The sequence below is a fragment of the Canis lupus genome, chromosome X, assembly GCF_048164855.1.
Source record: "Canis lupus baileyi chromosome X, mCanLup2.hap1, whole genome shotgun sequence".
Taxonomy (NCBI): Eukaryota; Metazoa; Chordata; class Mammalia; order Carnivora; family Canidae; genus Canis; species Canis lupus.
In genome coordinates, this window is record NC_132876.1 from 74,658,821 (window position 1) to 74,681,291 (window position 22,471).

Here is a 22,471-nt window from a genome sequence, read left to right on the forward strand (position 1 = left end):
ATTTCATGCTCATGTATAAATGAATAAATATTGTGAAAATATCTATGGTACCCAGAACAATCTACACATTCAATGCAATCCCTATCAACATATCATCCACAATTTTCAGAGTTGGAACAAATAATCCTAAAATTTGTATGGGACCAGAAAAGACTTCAAATAGCCAGGAGAATGTTGAAAAAGAAAACCGAAGCTGGCGGCACCACAATGCTGGACTCCAAGCTAGATTACAAACCTGTAATCATCAAGACAGAATGGTACTGGCATGAAAACAGACACGTAGATCAATGGAACAGAATAGAGAATCCAGAAATGGACCCTAAACTAATCTCTGATAAAGCAGGATAAAAGATCCAATGAGAAAAGGACAGTCTCTTCAATAAAGGTGCTGGAAAAATTGGACAGCTACATATAGAAGAATGAAACTGCACCATTTTCTTACACCCTACACTAAAACAAATTCAAAATGAAAGATCTAAATACGAGACAGGGGGCAGCCCCAGTGGCCCAGCGGTTTAGCGCCACCTTCAGCCTGGGGTGTGATCTTGGAGACGCTGGATCGAGTCCCATGTCAGGCTCCCTGCATGGAGCATGCTTCTCCCTCTGCCTGTGTCTCTGCCTCTCTCTCTCTCTCTCTCTCTCTCTGTCTGCCATGAATAAATAAATAAAATTTTAAAATAAATAAATAAATAAATAAGAGACAGGAACTCAACAAATTCCTTGAGGAGAACACCAGCAGCAACCTCTTTTACCTTTGCCTAAGGAACTTCTTGCTAGACACGTCTCCAATTGGGTGCAAGGGAAACAAAATAAAAAATGAACTATTGGGACTTCATCAAGAGAAAAAGCTTCTGCAGAGCAAATGAAACAGTCAACAAAATTAAAAGGCAACCTATGGAATCAGAGAATATATATGCAAGTGACATATCAGATAAAGTGCTGGTATTCAAATCTATAAGTACTTATCAAACTCAACACCCCAAAACAAATAATCCAGTCAACAATGAGTAGAAGACATGAACAGACATTTCTCCAAAGAAGACATATAAATGGCCAACAGACACGTGAAAAAAAATGTTCCACATCACTTGGCATCATCGAAATACAAATCAAAACCCCAATGAGATACCACTTCACACCAGTCAGAATGGCTAAAATTAACAAGACAAGAACTAACAAATGTTGGTGAGAATGAGGAGAAAAGAGAACCTTCTTACAGTGTTGGTGGGAATGCAAGTTGGTACAGCCACTCTGGAAAGCAGTATGCAAGTTCCTTAAGAATTTAAAAATAGAGCTATCTAACAACCTGGCAATTGCACTACTAGGTATGTACCCCAAAGATACAAACATAGTGATTTGAAGGGGCACATGCATTTCTATACACTAACAATGAGACTGAAGAAAGAGAAATGAAGGAGTCAATCCCATTTACAATAGCACCCAAAAGCATAAGATACCTAGGAATAAACCTAACCAAAGAGGTAAAGGATCTATACCCTAAAAACTATAGAACACTTCTGAAAGGAATTGAGGAAGACACAAAGAGATGGAAAAATATTCCATGCTCATGGACTGGCAGAATTAATATTGTGAAAATGTCAATGTTACCCAGGGCAACTTACACGTTTAATGCAATCCCTATCAAAATACCATGGACTTTCTTCAGAGAGTTAGAACAAATTATTTTAAGATTTGTGTGGAATCAGAAAAGACCCCGAATAGCCAGGGGAATTTTAAAAAAGAAAACCATAGTTGAGGGCATCACAATGCCAGATTTCAGGTTGTACTACAAAGCTGTGGTCATCAAGACACTGTGGTACTGGCACAAAAACAGACACATAGATCAATGGAACAGATTAGAGAATCCAGAAGTGGACCCTCAACTTTATGGTCAACTAATATTCAATAAAGGAGGAAAGACTATCCATTGAAAGAAAGACAGTCTCTTCAATAAATGGTGCTGGGAAAATTGGACATCCACATGCAGAAGAATGAAACTAGACCATTCTCTTTAACCATACACAAAGATAAACTCAAAATGGATGAAAGATCTAAATGTGAGACAAGATTCCATCAAAATCCTAGAGGAGAACACAGGCAACACCCTTTTTGAACTCGGCCACAGTAATTTCTTGCAAGATACATCCACGAAGGCAAAAGAAACAAAAGAAAAAATGAACTGTTGGGACTTCATCAAGATAAGAAGCTTTTGCACAGCAAAGGATACAGTCAACAAAACTAAAAGACAACCTGCAGAATGGGAGAACATATTTGCAAATGATGTATCAGATAAAGGGCTAGTTTCCAAGATCTATAAAGAACTTATCAAACTCAACACCCAAGAAACAAACAATCCAATCATGAAATGGGCAAAAGACATGAAGAGAAATCTCACAGAGGAAGACATAGACGTGGCCAACATGCACATGAGAAAATGCTGTGCATCACTTGCCATCAGGGAAATACAAATCAAAACCACAATGAGATACCACCTCCCACCAGTGAGAATGGGGAAAATTAACAAGGCAGGAAACAACAAATGTTGGAGAGGTTGTGGAGAAAAGGGAACCCTCTTACACTGTTGGTGGGAATGTGAACTGGTGCAGCCACTCTGGAAAACTGTGTGGAGGTTCCTCAAAGAGTTAAAAATAGACCTGCCCTACGACCCAGCAATTGCACTGCTGGGGATTTACCCCAAAGATACAGATGCAATGAAACGCCGGGACACCTGCACCCCGATGCTTCTAGCAGCAATGTCCACAATAGCCACACTGTGGAAAGACCCAAGATGTCCATTGACAGATGATGGATAAAGAAGATACGGTGGAATGGAATATTACTCAACCATCAGAAAAGATGTAGACTTACCATTTATATCAACGTGGCTAGAACTGGAGGGTACCATGCTGAGTGAAATACGTTAATCAGAAACAAACAAGAGAAAAACAATAATCATACGGTTTCACTCATATGTGTAATATAAGAAACAGAGCAGAGGATCATAGTGGAAGGGAGGGAAAACTGAATGGGAAGTCTTTGGAGAGGGAGATAAATCATGAGTGACTCTTATCCATAGGGAAAAAAATGCAGAGTTGCTAGAGAGGAGGTTAATGGGGGCATGGGGTAATTGGTAATGGGCATTAAAGAGAGCATGTGATGTGATGAACACTGGGTGTTATACGAAAATTATCTATTATAGAACACTACATGAAAACTATGTATTATCTGTTGGCTAATTGAATTTATTTTTTTTTCTTTATTTATTTATGATAGTCACACACAGAGAGAGAGAGAGAGGCAGAGACACAGGCAGAGGGAGAAGCAGGCTCCACGCACCGGGAGCCCGACGTGGGATTCGATCCCGGATCTCCAGGATCGCGCCCTGGGCCAAAGGCAGGCGCCAAACCGCTGCGCCACCCAGGGATCCCGGCTAATTGAATTTAAATTAAAAAATATCAAGACTATTCAGTGTAACTTTCAGTGCACACTTATTTCACTTTCTTATGCTGATGAAATTTTATTCTTATAAGTGCACAGAATTTACATGCAAATAATATTGAAATTACAGGTTTTAAAACGTCAGAGAGTAGTTCAACATAACTATTGTCCCGATTTTGCTTACATTACTTACTGATGTTTAAATCCGTTCTCTTCTAAGAAGCCCATTGCAATTAATAATATAATCCTTGGGACACCTGGGTGCCTCAGCAATTGAGCATCTGCCTTCAGCTCGGGGTATGATCCCAAGTCAAGGGATCGAGTTCCGCATCGGGCTCCCTGCAAGGAACCTATTTCTCCCTCTGTCTATGTCTCTGCCTCTCTCTGTGTGTCTCTCATGAATAAAGAAATGAAATCTTTAAAAAATTTAAGCAATCTAATCCTCATATGCTTAATGCAGCACTTAGAAGACATTTTAAAATACATAAAACCTAGTGGTGCCTACCTTTATTCCTCTTAGCACTTATTTTAATTCAGTATCAGTGCTTTTGTTACAGGCAGTTAGTTAGGTTATAACAGGAGGCTTGGAGGCCAGCAAAGAGGAAGCCAGGGCTAGTTATGAAGAAAGTCAGAGGACTGTTCTGGCAGCACTCCACAACAAAGCCACAAGAAGTTGGATCAAACAAGACAGGATCAAGATGGCTGTCAAAGTAGACCCAACACTCTTGACCAAATAAGAAAAGACTGAAAACCCTTATTCCAAGAAATCCCCCTCCCCCGAACAAGTAATGAATATTCCCTATCCTTGTTAACAACTGTCAATATAAGATAGACACCTTACCTCCAGGTTGCAATTCTCTATCTTTCTCTCTCTCATTTCTTTTGCTGGCTCTCACATGTTGAGAATGTACCTTTGTTTTAATAATTTTTCCCATCCATGTCAATTGTCTACTGGATTGTGTCTGTCCTTGAGTTTTTTCTCCCGATGAGACCAAGAACCTTTGGCAACATCTTTGGGATGGCCTCAGGACCTGGGGCCTCCCAGTTCACCTGGCAACACTTTCATAGCCAGTAAAGAAGCTCTGACATTTCCTAACGTCTTATGTAAGGCTCTAGCTACTTCTCCTGTGGAGTGCAATCCATCACCAGCATGGATTTGGCACTCTACAGAATATATATTTTTAGCATAATTACTATATCCAGGCTATAACAAATGTTGGCTAGTGGAGCCTGAATTAAGGAAATTTTGTTGTACTATCATTTGGATCCCACTGCTTCAGAATTTGAGATATGAGATAATTCAGACAGGGGCTGAGATTAAATTGACCTTAGTATTATTTATGAACAAAGAGTTTGCTAATGGGATCCCTGGGTGGCGCAGTGGTTTGGCGCCTGCCTTTGGCCCAGGGCGCGATCCTGGAGACCCAGGATCGAATCCCACATCAGGCTCCCGGTGCATGGAGCCTGCTTCTCCTTCTGCCTGTGTCTCTGCCTCTCTCTCTTTCTCTCTCTGTGACTATCATAAATAAATAAAAAATTTAAAAAAAATAAAATAAAATGATAATATTTAAAAAAAAAGAGTTTGCTATAAGCAAATTAATAGTATAAACAAGAGGGAGTCCTGGGTGGCTCAGCGGTTGGGCATCTACCTTTGGCTCAGAGGGTGATCCCAGAGACACCAGATCGAGTCCCACATCAGGCTCCCTGCATGGAGCCTGCTTCTCCCTTTTCCTGTGTCTCTGCTTCTCTCTCTCTTTCTCTCTTTCTCTCTCTGTCTCTCATGAATAAATAAAATCTTTCAAAAAATAATATAAACAAGATCGCAAAGAAAAAATGCTTCTAAGCATCTTTAAATACCTTAGAAATATTTCTTTAAAAAAAGAAATATTTCTTTACATATAATTCATAGATATACTAACTACAAATAATTCTCACATATTTGTTAAAACAAGATCTTTAAGGGTAATACTTTGTTAGACTAATTCTGGTTACTGCATGTACAAGAAAGTCATAAAAACTGCAATACAAAAGAAATATTCTAAAATTCATAACATCAACCACTTTATACTTATTCTACTAAAATTACTGAAATTTTTATTTTTTTTAACTTTTATTTATTTATGATAGTCACAGAGAGAGAGAGAGAGGCAGAGACACAGGCAGAGGGAGAAGCAGGCTCCATGCACCGGGAGCCTGACGTGGGATTCGATCCGGGGTCTCCAGGATCGTGCCCTGGGCCAAAGGCAGGCGCTAAACCGCTGCACCACCCAGGGATCCCTGAAATTTTTAAAAAGGATTTTATTTATATGTTTATGAGAGACACAGAGTGAGAGAGAGGCAGAGACATAGGCAGAAGGGGAAGCAGGCTCCATGCAGGAAGCCGGATGAGGGACTTGATCCCTGAACTCCAGGATCAGGCCCTGAACCAAAAGCAGAGCTTAACCGCTGAGCCATCCAGGCATCCCAAAGTTATTGCAAATTAAGAAAAAAATGTAAACATGTAAAATCTAAAACCCATTTTTCTTATACCTCTACTTTTTTTCTTCTATGGAATCACAGGTATCTGAACTAATTTGGCAGCAAAATTAATACAATCCATGATAATTAAACCTATTAATAATAAGCAAAACAATCCAGTTAATGTTAGCCTTGAAAGTACAGAGAGAAAGGGAATATAAAGATCTGTGTGGAAAAAAAAAAAGATCTGTGTGCACATTTAGAAACTAAACTCAACAAGAACAATTAAATGCCCAACAAAGGTCAAGGAGCAAATAATAAGAATGGTTTATGTATGATCTGTGGAATCAAACTTACTACTCATGTCACACCTTATATATTAACTAGTTTTGAATTTAAAATAAAAATAATTATTTTTAATCTAGTAATTCAAAAATTGACTAAGTTAGACACAATATTTTAAAATAATATGGATTAGTTGTCATCTTACGACTTCCATTCAAATGATCCAGTCTCAAATGTAGTTTATTTAAGAAAATGTAGTTTATCTGACATGGATTCAGTTTTTTAGACTATGACAGAAAATCTTTCCTAAAGGACTTCAAAAATATAAATATATTTTGTAAAATTCATGTAAGGGTCAGAGAAGTATCTCAGAAGTGCCAGTCAGAACAAGCCAATATCCACCTTTATTGGAAAAAGTGGAAATGAAGTCTAGAAAGTGAACATAGTGAGATATATAATTCAAGGCTTTGAAATTTTATGGAGATACTAATATTTAGTATGCAATAGTTTTAATCAAGATTGTTTAAAAACACCCATTTTTCTCATTACAAATCGTGTCAAAATTTAACTTGAGGTTTTCAGTTAATATTTATTGCATTTTAAAAACTGCTACAAAAAGCTTATATTTCAGTAATGAACTCTTATCATCAAATACCTGAGGTGTATTTGTCATTAGGAAAATAAGAATGAATCAGACCACAGGGGAACTTTTGAGTGCCATCAGTCCAAAGACAGTTAACAATTTATAATCAAGATATGATATTGAAAACAATAATTGGGTATAAAGCAGTTCTTGTGAATATTACTTTAGAACTTATATATGAAGGATATGTTTTATTTATTTTGTTTGTAGGTACCATTCTTTAGGAAAGAATTCAACTCTCCACTTTTTTTCCTACATTGAATCGGCTGTTAATATTTTTCACCTTGTGAAAAAGATTATGTTCCAGGGAAATGTGATCCAAAAAGAACTATTGGGTAAAAGCCATTTTTCGCATAAGCTTTCATAATAAAATCTAGAGATGTGCTCATCTGGTAAAAATTTCAAGCTTTTAATGTAATAAATATCATATTTAGGAATATAACACTGTTAAAAATGCATACTGATAGAAAATTTTAACTTACGGATACACCTTTGGTACTCAGCATAATGCTGCTCTCCCTCCAGACTCAGTTATATGGTAAAAATATTGAAAGTTTCCTATTATATAGTAAGGGTAATTGACAATCTCTTACCCTATTTCACATGCAGCCAACACTGAGATTTAGCAATTTACATAAGATGTTTACCTGCTTTAAATTACCATAGTAATTTAATAGAAGTTGATATACAAGGTAATTTTAATTTTCTCAGCAGTTCCCCCATCATTTAAATTTACCAGTTCTCTTTCTGAATATGTTTTACTATCTGTTAACTAATTAATTTCCAATGATCCAATATTCATTGACTATGTCTTGTGGACTATTCTGTTCTCTAATAACTTGTGTTTTGTTTTGTTTTTTAGCTAATACCTGACATCCTAACTACAGAATGCTAAAAACAACAATTATATTTGTCAAAATTATTAGCTACTGTGAATTAACATTTGTTACTAATACCTATAATCAGAAAAGACTATGTTGGTAGCAAAGATACCAAATGAAAAGTGTAAGATGGTGTATAGAAGCTTCAAAAAATGTCAAGTTTGGGTATATTGTTCCTTAGAGTAAATCTGTGAATTAACTGGAGAATTCTTTGACTTTCGGGGGGGGGGGCATATCTCTCTTTTGACATAATAATCATAGCACATTTTCTTATTGTTACTTTCCTATATACAAACATCAACTTGTGATGGTTGACTAAAACCATGAAGACTATTAGTTATACAGCTAATTCTCAACACAGCAGAAAGTGGTTAGAAAAGCAATAAAATAAGTTTTACTGAGGTTTATAACTGCAGTTTAAATACTGACATGAGTTGCCAATTTTTGTTTAAAGATTTTATTTATTTATTCATGAGAGACACAGAAAGAGAGAGGCAGAGACACAGGCAGAAGGAGAAGCAGGCTCAATGCAGGGAGCCTGATATGGGACTTGATCCCGGGACTCCAGGATCACACTCTGAGCCGAAGGCAGATGCTCAACCACTGAGCCATCCAGGTGTCCAATTATTAACACAGCCAATTATTAACACAAGCATTATTAATAGCATTATATTATAACTTCAACAGACATCAATTTGTAGGTCTCTGGCATACTTCCTTCAGTTTTCAAAAAATAATAAAAATATTATTAATTAACAGTACTAAAAACTAAGCTATCATATAGTTAATGGGCCAAAATTAATGTTGCTTATGGAATTTCCTAACTTAATTTATCAAGAAATAGTCTTGGAGAATATTATAATCTAAAGTTGTATTAATCAGATCTGTCCTATACAAAGTACTTAGATTATAACTATATTAGGAGATAGTGAAAATGTGCAGGTGATAAAAATATGTGAACCTAATACTCTATCTATATCTGCTTTAAAAAAATTTTCACTTGCCCCAAGAAATAGCATGATTATTTTAAGTCTGCCTTCTATAGTATGCACACTTGAAAAATTTAGTATTAATTTATTGATTTAGTATATAATTTATCATAAAAACTGTGCCCACTAATGACACAGGTTTATTCAAGAGAGTTATATTCACAAAGATAAGAAAATTAAGTGCCTCAGTTCATGCTATGCTGAACTCCTCCACCTTCCAACAAAATCTAATTCTAAGACTTCTCAAACAGCAGCTCCAAAGCTCTTCTTTTACTCTATAATCATTTTAGTTCTTATCCTCTTTGTTCTAATTGTTTACCATGATATCTATAGGAGGTAAGCAGTTTAACTCTTGGGGCCTGTTTCTTTTCTATTCTCCACAATAACTAGTATAGTAATGAGCACTCAGTGAAGCTAGAAAATAAAAGCTTTTGAAAATCAATTAATTAAAAAACACCTAATTCATTCCAGAGTTCACTGGCCAAGTGTTTTGCTGTACCTGTAAAATGAAATGTTAATATTATCTTATAATATGGTTATGACATGCTAAGTAAATACTCTTGAGTATGTGGAAACTTTATAACCATATTCATTAAAATCAAATTCAAAATGGGATCCAAGTTACTGCCTGGTTCTAAAAGTATGTGAAGATGAACTGTGAGTATCCACATGGTACATTTTATTTCAAAAGGTTCAGGCTTGTTTTGATCAAGAGCTTTTCCAAAACAAAAGATCCCTAACTCTGGAATCTAGCAACTGGAAGCATGTCAATTTGCCAATTCACCACTACCACCACAACCACCACCAACAACAACATAAAATATTCACTGAGGTCCAGGATTATTTTGCAGTGATACTAGAATTATATTGTGCTTTAAACCATATCCAGAGGAAACTCAAACATGAAAGCTGCATGTTACTCAAAACTATCGTCTTGACTGATTCACTAGAGAAAGTTATCTAATCACAAATAGCATGTATATCATTTTAAAAATATTTAGCTTAAAGGCACTTACCCAAAATTAAATTTATCCTTTTTAATACTGCACTTCTTTTTTACTTCTTTACTCTTTTTCTAATAAAAAGAAACATGAAATAGCTTAAAAACTAGTAGGGAGGGAAAGGGCCAAATAAAAGAAGGAATACTAATTAATCTAAACTCAGTCCACATTTGGAAAGGGTCAACTGTGAACTGCGATTTTTTTTCAACCATTTGGTTTTAAAGAAACAACTTCACTACTCAGATAATATTGCTAATTTTCCAAAAGTATCTTATAACTTTAGATTTTCTTCTAATCGTCCTGTCCATCACTTCAGGTCCCTCGTAGCCATGTTTTTTGGAAGCAACTATTCTCAATTGCTGGAAACCCCAAGAAGAACATAGAGATCATAATACATTCGTGTTTTTATTAGGGACACTTTAAGTTTCATCATATTTACTTAAAAAGAAGTTATGTCATTCTGGCTGAAGAGTAGTTAGTTTCATAAAACCTGTTTCCTCTGTTATCAATCAGTCACTGTCTACTTCTCTTCAAGTTTGATGCCACTTTGGAAGTCAAGTGGAGTGTGTGTTTTATTATTATTATTATTATTATTATTATTATTATTTAATGTAAGTACCGACTTCCTAACTGTTACATGTCAGGAGTCAGAAGCCAGGAACGTGGCTTTCAGGAGCTCTCAGCACAGGAGTATCAGGATAACTGAAAAGAGGTCAGGCCTTCTGCCCATTCAAGCTTTGAGGCATGGAGAGACAATGGTCTGAGAAATGGCCCTTGAGAAGCCTGTGGTCAGACTGAATCCTTTGAGAGCAAAGGTGACAGAAAAGGGGTAAGAACAGTATTGATAAAGTCTGTCCCAGAAACAGGGACCAGGCTGCGCAACCGTACATAGAATCATCAGCATCTATGGCATCTAAGAAGCAAAGCCAGGCCTTAAACCCCCCAATTCCTGGATGCCAAGCTTGAGACCAGAGAGTGTTGGTTTTTAGAAGGAAAACTACCTCGAAGGACATAGGGAGCCGCGAGCAGATGTGGGAGAGGCATTAAAAGCTTCTGCAGGAGAAACCAGCGCGTTGGTCGCCTGCCGGGCCGGAGGCCGGAAAGGCGCCCCAGCACCAGGCGAGTGCGGTGCCACTACTCACCCCTACTCTCCTATGGTCCCCGTCGTCGCCCTGCTGGACACAGGCCCTGCAGGGGAGCCCCTCCCTCGCCCGCTGCCAGGGGTGGGCTCAGCGGGCAAGAGGAGAGGGCGGCGCAGGTGTCGGTGAGCCGGTGCCAGAGATGCACTCCAGGAGGAGCTGAGTGCAAAGGAGGCAGCCTGGTGCCTTGCGCTCCCTGGCGCCGCCAACTTCACCACCATCGACGTGGAGGGGCGAGGGGAGACACGGGGGGAGGCCCTCGCCCAGCGGCCCCTACTAGGCCCGAGCTCCGGCGGGACCGCCACCCTCAGTCCCCTCAGCGACCCGACCCCAGGCCTGATTCCTGTCCCTCAGCCCCCGCGGCCACAGAGCAGCGGCGGCTCCCTCTCGGGGCCGCGGTCGCAGCTGCATCCTCGTGCTCCTCCTCCTCTGGCGCCGCTGCCTACACACACAACCCCAGCGCCGTTAGAGCCAAGGCGCCCCAACTGCCGTCGCCTAGCAACCGCGCGCATGCGTCCCACCCCCGCCGGCGACCGCCGCCACCGCTGGCGCCTCTGTCTGGGCTCAGTCTAAGACCTACAGAAGTGCGCAAAAGCCCACTTCCTAGATCCTGGATGGAGGGGAGTCAAGGCACAGATGAGGTGGGGAAAGGTGCAACATGCGGTGCAAATGGAAGAGGCTGGACTTAGAATACGGCAATCCCCTGACCCCTGGACAGGTTTCTGGTGCTTGAGAGTGACAATCCAACAACCTCCCAACTTATTCTTTAATCTTGCCTTCTCCAATCCATTTTTAACAAGGGCTTGCAGAGGAATTTTTAAAATAAACTCCCCTGACCGTGTCACTCATCTGCATAATTCTGGTAGTTAAAGGAGAAGTCCCTTAATAGGGCCTAATAGTTCTATACTACTGCTACAGCATCCTCTCTGGTCTCCCTGCCTTTACATTTGTCTTTCTACAATCCGTTCTCATACTTCTATCAGGGTGGTCTTTGTTAAACAGAAATCTACTCTCACTTTCCTCTGGTTTAGAGAAGGGCTTTGGAGTTAGAGCGAGTTTTGAATTTCTGCCCCACCACTGACTAGCTATGTTTCCTTGAGCCAAACACTTCTCTAAATTTGTTTCTTCATCTGTAAAATGGGGATTATTATAGTACCTATGGAATAGTTAAGAGGACTAAATGAGAGTGCATGTAGAGCACTTAACATATACAACTTACTCTGGCACCAGAATAAGCACTCAGTAAAAATTAGAGCTATGTTTAAGTTGATTTCATTGCTTATATAAAATAAAGGATAAAGTACAAACTCCCTAGCTTAGTATTCAAGGTCTCCTAAGATCTTGCCTCTATTTTTCTGGCTATAGCTCCTTTCCATTCCTCTTTGAGCACCTAGCCATAGACCAGTCCCTGCAGTTTTTGAGATACATCTAGATTATAAAGTCCTTCAATATATTTTCCCAAGTTTCCTCTGGGGAAGAATTCTGTGTAAACCCTCCATTAATGAACATTGAAGTCTTCAGTGATCTTTCCCAAAATACACATGCTAATTTTTAAATATTGACACTGAGAATTGGCACATAGTGATTGTTTACAAAAATCGTATGGTTTTTCTAGAGGCTTCTTTATTCAATCTTTTGAAATTAGGCTCAAAGTTTCTGTAATGTATAATGACAAAAATATGTTAACAAGTTTGAACTTAATACAATGCATGAACATATTTACAGACGTTACAGGCCCTGCTGGATGTTTATTTAACAAAAGATTTAAATATTTTACGAAGTGTAAAAGTAGCTATACCATGTGAGAGTGAGAGGCCCTAAAACTAATCCTGAAACATTAATAAAGACCTCAAATGGAATATAAAACTAAAATGAAACTTTGAGAACCAAGCAGACAGAAAATATCAAAAAAAAAAAGAATAATTAGAAAGGTAAAAAAAGAGTGAATCACTCTAAGACTAATTAAATAGAAACACCAGATGAAAATAATCAACAAATTGTAATCATCAGGGAAAATCACAACATAGGGAATATGTATTATAACTGTGAATACGGCAGTGACCTTGGATAAACTTCTCACACTGATCATACCTTTCCTTCCATAAGATATAGATATGCCTTTCTAGTCCAAAGGAACACAGTTTCTTAGTGTTCAGCCTTTTCCAAGGATCATCAACAACTCTCAGGGACAGACTTCTAAAAGATTTTGCTTAGATCTTCTAAGATCTGTATTTAGTGACATAAAATCTGTATTATTTAATCTTTATTTTCTGTTCACTTATTGAACTCATTACATTCTATAGTGAAACAGAGGAATAAATATATAAAATTCTATTAGTCATCTTTACTTCTTCCTTTTCTACATACAGAACTGTGTCACTGCTGCACTTAAACTCCTCCAATATTTTCCCTTGGGTTTCAATATAAAATCTGAGCTCCTTTGCACACATCAGCGTGTCTGCCTCTACTATGTTAGCAAAGTATAAACTGTCAACAAAGAGAGACCTATCCACATCAATATGGAAAGAAATAAAGCATTAATTATTGAGTAAGGACAGCACAGTGCATGAATATAGATATCCCTCAAGAAACTGCAAAGTCAGGATATAATTCCACACAACTTATAGAGTAAAGCAAATACAAAGTTCACTTGAAAATTGTAATGGATGTTTAGTTAATTGACTTCCTCCAAAAAAATAACAAAACACCTTGTGTCACTCTACCCCATGTCCCCTGGGAAGATCTGAGACTAGGGCCATAAAGCAGCTCCTAGCAGGGTCCTCCCTGAGTCTCAAAGAGGTGCGTTCCCAGAGAATGGGGCTCCATGCAAGGGCAGACTGGGCAGGAGATGCCATTGACCCCACCCTTGGGGAGGCGACTGGCGGATGCCTCCTAAGCCAGAGCTTGGAACATACTCAGGGCCAGCAAAGTGAGTTCAATGGCTGAGGTAAGGTACCCCGCCTGAGGGCCTCATAACGCAATTCAGACTACTCTCCCCCTCCCTCTAAAAAAAAAGAATAACAAAACATCTCTGATTTCCCCCAAAAGACACCTTGAATCTTCCTGGAAGTCAAATGGTTATAGGGCTCCCACATTATCTCTATAGATATGTCTTTACATTTCAAAGGGGTATATGGCTCATGAGCTTGAAAACATTCTAAAACTGGAGAAGGAGACTTTCTAGTTCCTGGAGAGGTTGATCTGCATTCCAAAAATTAGAGTAAGGATCTATGCCCACTATGTCCCCCAAAGAGATACATTAAGTGAAGGAGAAGAAATAGTCTATCTCTTCATTCACTTTTATTTACCTTTAAAATTCAGTCATTTTTTTCAAAAACAAAATTCTGTGCTCGCACAGTAGATGGCACCTAGTAGATCATGAGGAAGTCTTTCTTAAATAAGAAAGTCATAGAAAAGGTGGCATTGCTCTGAGTGTTGACAGATGAGTAGGAGTTTTCTAGAAGGGAATAGAACATGCAAATAAAAAAGTCTGTTCAAAGGTCCAAAAAATGTGAAAGTTCCTGGTATGTTCAGTGAAAGTAGAAAAGTTGGACTTACACGTATTATATCTGTATTTAGGAACTGAGCATCATAAGGCTACAAAGGAGTATAGAGAAGTAGGTTGGTGAAAGATTGTGAAATGCCCTAGATACCATGCCAGATTTTGAAAAGGTCTATATCTGATAGCTAAAATAGGGTAACATACTAATAATGCTTGTTTGGGGGCTTGGCACAAATATTAAACAGTGTCCCAGCCCCAAAGAGCTTATAATCTAATGGATGCAAGAATACAAGATTCTTCTATAATTCTTCTATAATTAACATAAAGAAATACCATAAATTGACAGGTATATTTTAGATGTATTTGAGGGAACAGATATGGGATTGTGGATAGATTTTGGTTAAAGATTCTAAGAAAGCTCCTTGGATGACTTCATCTTTACCTATAATGTAAAGGATCTCCTCCATAATCAGAGTAGCTCCTGGAATTTCAAATACTTGAACTCTGTATGTCTATATGTTGTAGTTCTTCCCCTATTTGTTCCCTGTTTCTGTTCTGACTCTGCTAAAGAAAATCACTCTGGCCTTTTTTTTTTAATTTAATTTATTTATTTATGATAGTCACACAGAGAGAGAGAGAGAGAGAGGCAGAGACATAGGCAGAGGGAGAAGCAGGCTCCATGCACCGGGATCCTGACGTGGGATTTGATCCTGGGTCTCCAGGATCGCGCCCTGGGCCAAAGGCAGGCGCCAAACCGCTGCGCCACCCAGGGATCCCTCTGGCCTTTTTTTTTTTTAATTCAATTAGTCAATATATAATACATCGTTAGTTTCATATGTAGAGTTCAGTTATTCATCAGTTGCATATAACAGCCAGTGCTTATCATATCGTGTGCCCTCCTTAATGCCCATCATTCAGTTACCGCATCCCCCTACCCACCTCCCCTCCACAACTGTTTAAAATCTTTGGAATGCAGCAAAGGAGGTCCTAAAAGGGAAATACCTAGCAATACAAGCCTCTCTTAAGAAACAAGAAAAGTCTCAAATACACAATCTACCATACACTTAAAGGAGTTGGAGAGAGAACATCAAATAAAGCCTAGAGCAAGCAGGAAACAAGAATTAATAAATATTAGAGCAGAACACAATGAGATAGAAACCAAAAGAACAGGAGAACAGATCAATGCAACTAGGAGCTGGTTTCTTTAAAGAAATAATAAGATTGACAAGCCCCTAGCCAAACTTATCAAAAAGAAAAGAGAAAGGACCCAAATTAATACAACCATGAATGACACTGGGGGTTATTCTGTATGTTAGTAAATTGAACACCAATAAAAAATAAATTTAAAAAAAAAACCATGAATGAAAGGCTAGCGATCATGACCACACCAAGGAAATAAAAATAATTAAAAGAACATATGATGAGCCAACAAATTAGGCAATTGGGAAGAAATGGATGTATTCCTAGAAACTTACAAATTATCACAACTGAAACCAGAAAAAGAAGAAAACCTGAACAGACCCATAATCAGCAAGGAAAGTGAGGCAATTATCAAAAACCTCCCAACAAACAAGAGTCCAGGGCCAGATGGTTTCCCAGGGGAATTCTATCAAACATTTAAAGAAGAATTAACACTTATTCTTCTGAAGCTGTTTCAAAAAATAGAAAGGAAAGGAAAGCTTCCACTCTTGTTCTATGAGGCCAACGTTACCTTGAACCCCAAAGCAAAGACCCACGAAAAAGGAGAATTACAGACCAATATCCCCGATGAACAAGGATGCAAAAATTCTCACCAACATACTATCTAATGGATCCAACAGTACATTAGAAGGATTATTTACCACGACCAAGTGGGATTTATTTCTGGGATGCAAGGGTGGTTCAACAACCGCAAATCAATCGACATGAACATCACATTAATAAAAGAAAGGACAAGAACAATATGACCCTCTCAATTGATGCAGAAAAAGCATTTGACAAAATACAGCATCCTTTCTTGATTAAAACTTTCCATAGTGTAGGGATGGAGCAAACATAACTCAATATCATAAAAGCCATCTATGAAAAGCCCACAGCAGATATCATTCTCAATGGGGAAAAATTGAGACCTTTTCCCCTAAGGTCAGGAATATGACAGAGATGCCCACTCTCATCACTGTTGTTCAACATAGTACTAGAAGTCCTAGCCTCAGCAGTTAGACAACAAAAATAAAAAGCATTCAAATTGGCAAAGAAGAAGTCAAACTCTCACTCTTCACAGATGATATGATTCTTAATGCAGAAAACGCCAAAAAAAAATTCCACTACAAAATTGCTAGAACTCATACAGGAATTTGGCAATGTGGCATGATATAAAATCAGTGCACAGAAATCAGATACATTTCTATACACTAACAATGAGATAGAAGAAAGAAATTAAGGAATGGATCCCATTTATCATTGCACTAAAAACCATAAGATACATATGAATAAGGCTAACCAAAGAAGTTAAGGATCTGTAATCTAAAAACTACAGATAACTTATGAAAGAAATTGTGGAAGACCTAAAGAAATGGTAAAACATTCCACACTCATAGTTTGGAAGAAAAAATATTGTGAAAATGTTGCTACCCAGAACAATCTACAAATTCAATTCAATCCCTATCACTATGGCCTTTGAACGCAAAATGTTACAGATTTAGTTTCTTATCTCATCACTTGATAATCCTTTCACTTTTTCATGGTCAACCCCTCTCCAAATCTCAGCTATTATTCTGTTAACCGTTCTCCACTATTACTGATGACTTCTTCACTCACCCATCAAACCTACCACTCAACTGATTACTTCATCACCTACGTTCCTTTAAAATGTTCCTTCAACGAAGCTATCAGGCATTCTTCTCACTTACAACAATCTGCTTCTGATTCCATACTATATTTTGATCCCTTCACCCTCACATAGACTGTATAGAACTATGTCTTCCATCTGAGCTGATCCTTGTCTCGCCCAGCCTCTCAGATAACTTGCTCTATTATGTGTTCTGTCTTTATTACTTTACACCTCTCACCTTCACGCACTGATCCCTTCCCCACAGCCTTTATACTCCAGTCTCTTTCATCTTTAAAAGAAATATTTTCCTTTATCCTGGAGTTTCCTCTAGTTTTCCCCTCTAGTTTCTTTGAAGTGTTGACTGTTAACACCTTTCCTTTTCACCCAGAGGTCTCAAAAATGGTTATCTACATATACTGTCTTTATTCCTTCACTTACCATTTACCTTTTAACCACTGTAATAGGGATTTTACCTACTCTTCTCCACTAAGACATCACTTGTTAAGAATCCTATTTATTGAAAAATTTATCTTTTTAATGGACACTTTTAAGTCCTTTTCATACTGTATCTTCATAACAGTAACAAAAAAATGATTACTTCATTTTGCTTGAAATTCTCTGCTCAACTTTCATACACACATTCTCCTTGCTCTTTTTCTTCCTCTTTAGATTTTATTTATGTAATTTTCATGGATTCCTCTTAAATATTTATGTTCTCCCATGGTTCTGTCCATGACCTATTTCTTTTGTTTTGCTCTCTATACTCTATTAACTATACATGAATGACTTTTAAATCCATGTTTCTAGTTCAGCCCTGTCTCCTGATATGTATGTCAGTAGATTCAATTGACTACTAGACATCCTCATCGGGATGACCCCAAACAATTTATATTTATTTTGTCCACAACTGAACTCACCATCTTCCTGTGCTAATGTGTTCTTCCTTGTTAAGGATGATACCCAAACAACAACAACAACAAAAACCCACCTCACCAAAGGGAGACCTTGTTCGCATAACACATTTCACAGAAACAAGTGAAATGACTAGGATATGACTATATTATGAGTTATATCAAGACTACTATATCTTTTCCTGGAAAATAGACGACATAGATATATTGGGGAAGAATAAGTTTATTGCTCAAATGGAAGCTCCATTAGGACAAGGGTTTTGTCTCTTTTGTCTATATGGATATCTATATAGATGCATATATATATATGTATATATACGTGTGTATATGATATCTATATAGATGTTGATACAGATGTAGATCCATAATCTATTCATAGATTAAGGGAAAATGTGTCTTTTTGTATATGAATAAGGAAATTTTATTTTATTTTTTTAATATTTTATTTATTTATTCATGAGAGACAGAGAGAGAGAGGCAGAGACACAGGCAGAGGGAGAAGCAGACTCCTGCAGGGAGCCCAACGTGGGACTCAATCCCGGGACTCCAGGATCATGCCGTGGGCTGAAGACAGGCACCAAACTGCTGAGCCACCCAAGGATCCTTGAATAAAAAAATTTTAATTGCATGTCACGCAGATTTATGTCCATGGGACATAAAGAAAAAGGGCCAGGGAGAGATAAAACACTTCATCTATCACTTGGAACATTCAGTTTGTACTTCTTCCAGGGGTTCAGACATCTGCCTATAGGCAAAATTCCTCTGAGGTTTGCTTCTGAGGCCTGAATGAGCAATAAGAAGGTTGGAAAGATTGCATGTAATATCTAGATTTTGTTTTGTATTCAATGGTGAATAAAGAGCATGTGAAACTCTTTGCCTTGTCTCCCAAGACAGAAAGTTAAAATCACCTTAGGCTTTTATTCCTCCATCCCATGTAATTAAGTTAATAAACTCTATTGATTATATCTCCTATTTCTTATATCCATATTTCCTTTATACTTCCACTGCCATCAATTATGCCTTAGTTTAGAACCTCAACTTTTATGACTATTTCAACAACTTTCTAATTGGGCTCCTTGCCTTCAGTCTTACTTCTCTTCCAAATCATCTTACACACTGCTCCTTTATTGAGTTATCGAAAATGCAAATCTTACCAAATTCCTCCCTGAATTTGGTTAGATTTCTTCTCCAGTCTCATCTCCTACCATTCTGTGCATTCAATTTAATGTTCAGGAATCTGTTGTTTGCCATTTTCCTTTATAAACATATCCTTTCTTCTGGGAGCTTTTCTTGTCACCAACTCCATCCCAATGTTACTTTGCAAATTTTCATGTTATGTGATCCTTTGGCCACAGTTGACCAATCTAGGTCTACCATAGCCCTTCCTCAGAAATTTGGAATCTAAACAGAGATTTCAACCCACTTTAACTGTTTTTTTATGCTGAGTAGTGTATGCTTCAGTGCTGTTTGGCAGCAGTCATTTTTATGCCATATGGTCTTGGAAAGAGGAAAAACTGGTCTGTTATGAAAGATGAAGCAGACACGCAGAGAGATGGGCAGATGAGAAATATAGACTCCATATAGCAATTGAGTCCCTAGCTCCAGCTTATTCCTTTAAGTTCATCTGCCTTATTCTTCGCTTCAATAAGACATTCTATCCTCATGCTAAATTTCTTTTGTTGCTTAAGCTAGTTTGAATTGAATTTCTCTTCCATGAAAAAAAGAGCATATTGCTTTCCCATAACATGTTGTTTACTTTTCTGTGTCTTTGTGCATTCTTTTCTCTTTTACTGGAAAACTGTAGTTCCCCTCAGATCCATTTTGCCTGAATAATTCCAATTTTACAGAGAAGGTAAAATTCCTATTTTTACCTGTATCAGGAAGGTGCCTGTCTTTCTACCCTGACCTTTTTCAAGAAAAGGGAATGCTGATATTATAGATCAGGTGTCTTGACCATGGTTATATCAGACTTAATAGCCGGTGGGTTAATCGTCTGCAAAATAAGTCCCATGGTCACTCATAGTTCTTCTTTTCCTATTCTTCCTATTCTTTTTGTGGATATTGTAAGAGGGCCAAAGCAGCTTTTCTTTCTCATTCTCTCTCTCTCTCTCCATTAATTAATATTCCTGTGATTTATACCTGCCAGAGAATAGTAACATTTTGATTTGAGCTTGAGAACAATGGTGCCATTAGGGAACCTCACATAAGTTTTAAGTGACCTATGTTTCAACCATGCTTTGCTATCATTCTGCACCAGGAAATATTTTGTACAGCCCCCTATATTTAGTAATCACAGTTGCAGCCCATATTATGGGGAAAAGAGATTCTGCCATAAAGTAGGACATCCTTTGAGGAATATAGATTGAAGAGACAGCTGCACTTCTGCTGAAGTTAGATTAGAAGGTTGAGTTGCACACAGAGAAAGGAAAGTTCTCCTTGTGGCTAGCTATAAGTGGACTCTTCAGATGGAAAGAGTTTTGGTGCGCATTCTTTTAAGCATTGATTGGAGAGACAGTATCTTGCCGTCCTCACTTCCCTTCCCAACCTATCTCTCACTTGGAGCTGAATAATGGTATATTTGTCCAAAACAGTTTACATCCTACTATAGTAGGAAAAAGGTAGGAGAAGAAAATTTGTGTCTCTATTTAGGTAACCAAAGCCTGGGGAATTCAAAAGCTGAGAGAAAACAATATTGACATAGATCCAAGTATGATAAGTCCCAATAGCAGCAGCTCAGAGCTAATAAATATTTGAGATTCCACTAGCCTTTTAGAAAATAAACATAGAAGCTCACTTGGTCTATTGATAGACAATTTCTCACAGGAGAATTTTATTTAATAGTTTTAGCACTATTAGCACAAATTGGCAGGCACACAGATAAAGTTAAAAGCAAGATTTTGGCTTTTATTTCATTCACCTTTTATTCATGTTTACCAAGAAATAGGACTGGTAATAGTAACATGGAAACATTATTTTTGCTTAGGATTGTCATTGGTCAGGATGATCATTGTTTGATCATACATTTTATGAGTGTGGACTAAAACTTGAGAAAAGTGAGACCCAAAGGAGACTTGCAGTTGTATCAGTCTAACTTCAGAAGTGTTAGAAAAATTACAATCCCTGTGCAATGGAGCCAAGTCTCTAACTGCTGAAGGAAGCCAGCTCCACCTCTTTTGGCTGAGATAAAGAAAAATTAAAAATTGGGGAGAAGATAATTTTTGGCTTTTATTTCTTTGGGATATTAATTTTTACAAAAGAAACAGTTTTCCATGTGGGACCGTATCTTTGTGGAAACTTAATCTTTAAGGGGTTTTATAAGGTTCAAATGTAGGATATATTGCTGGGCTAGTGTTGCATTATCTGGGCTGTGCTACTAGGTAGTACTCATTGAGTCTTGTGGGACAATTGTAGATAAGCGTAATTTGAGATGGGAGATAAATTAATGGGTAAAATTTTGGTCTGCTGTACAGCTGTGATCCTGGGAAGGTAATATAAAAGAATGATGAATGTCAGGGAGATGGCATCACAAAAGGAGAAGCAGAATTTCCCTGATATTCCATGAGTCTTCTCTCACATTACTGTCCTATCTGACCATCATTTTAGTTACTAAACTCAAAGGATTAAAAGATAATTTAATGTAGAGGAGTATAAGGCAAGCAGAGCATTCATTTTCTTTCCTCACAACAGAAAAATCTCTAATAAATGGTTTCCACACCTTTTCCTATTATTTCCTTCCCTCCTCCTAAGCAAGAGGGAATGTCAAACTTTTAAATCAAATAGCAATACACTAACTGGGTCACATTTACTTGTGAGCTAATGAATGGGGTCACTAGACTAAAGATCAGGCAGCTGAGCATAGCCTTGTTCTTGGCTGTTCCTCCTTTCATTCTGATAAATCATCAAAGTTCTTTCTCTTCATCTAAGTTTCTTGTGTCCTACAGGTGATAAAATAGTTGTATTTTTTATTTATGCTTTGTAGAGGTAGCAGCCTGTCTTAGACCTCAGGTTTATGCCATGCACTTCAAATATTGGGCCCAGGTCTAATTAATAGTAACATGGTGCTTTGTTTACCTTTTTTTTATTGTTGTGACCTCCAGGAGCAATTGAGGAAGAAGAGTAAAGAAGAAATTGGGCATTTTGAGATTCTAGACAATACCAACAAACCCTCTTCACATTCCCAGTACTATTCATCTTCTAACTTTGTTGTAACAGGTACCTATGTAATTGTTTACTTAGAAATTCTCTCTAGGAATTCTGCTCCCTATATCTGCTCCTCCACTCCACTATCTACCTGATTGTAATAAGAGTTGCCATGTTATTACAACATAACCATAGCCCCTAACCATAGTTGATTGGACTGGGGGTACAAGGGGTAAGTGGGGAGCACATTATTTAAGGCAGCCCTTTTCCCTGGGG

At 37.8% G+C, this 22,471-nt stretch overlaps 1 protein-coding gene across 1 annotated transcript in view; it reads right to left on the reverse strand.

Moving 5' to 3' along the window:
* The window catches only part of ZC3H12B (zinc finger CCCH-type containing 12B), a 599,195-nt gene extending 587,875 nt beyond the window's left edge, over positions 1 to 11,320 (reverse strand). The window contains exon 1 of the mRNA XM_072818273.1: positions 10,837 to 11,320. The gene's annotated coding sequence lies outside the window, so the exon portion shown is untranslated. The remainder of the gene's footprint in view (positions 1 to 10,836) is intronic.
* Positions 11,321 to 22,471: the final 11,151 nt, after the last annotated feature.